The following is a 303-nucleotide window of genomic DNA, read 5'->3' on the forward strand; positions in this document are numbered from 1 at the left end:
TTACAAATAAAATAAACTGCAAGGATTTAGACGTTACTTCCTCAGGAGCATGGCAACGATCAGCTATCTCTTCCAATGTCAATGGCTCTACCGGATCTTTACACCTGCAGGCAGATAAAGAAAATTACAATATAAGTGATCTCTCTCGAGTCTTGACACAAGATTTGACAGGAGAAGCGGACATGGTCTGATACTTACGTGGCTTCATTAAGAACTGACAACACCCGCTTTTGCAGAGCCAGAACTTCTGCTGCTGCCTTTTTGCCGGCTTCCACACCTGTAACCGTTGTTTCATTCAGATTT

The 303-nt window shown here is 42.9% G+C and overlaps 1 long non-coding RNA gene across 1 annotated transcript; it reads right to left on the reverse strand.

The window, feature by feature from the left end:
• Nucleotides 1-44: 44 nt before the first annotated feature.
• On the reverse strand, nt 45-297 carry LOC104775508. Its single transcript, XR_765962.1, has 2 exons — nt 199-297; nt 45-104 (listed from the first exon to the last, which is right to left on the reverse strand). It is a non-coding gene; the product is annotated as an uncharacterized LOC104775508 (long non-coding RNA).
• Nucleotides 298-303: the final 6 nt, after the last annotated feature.

The sequence above is a fragment of the Camelina sativa genome, unplaced genomic scaffold (assembly GCF_000633955.1).
Source record: "Camelina sativa cultivar DH55 unplaced genomic scaffold, Cs unpScaffold17099, whole genome shotgun sequence".
Taxonomy (NCBI): domain Eukaryota; kingdom Viridiplantae; phylum Streptophyta; class Magnoliopsida; order Brassicales; family Brassicaceae; genus Camelina; species Camelina sativa.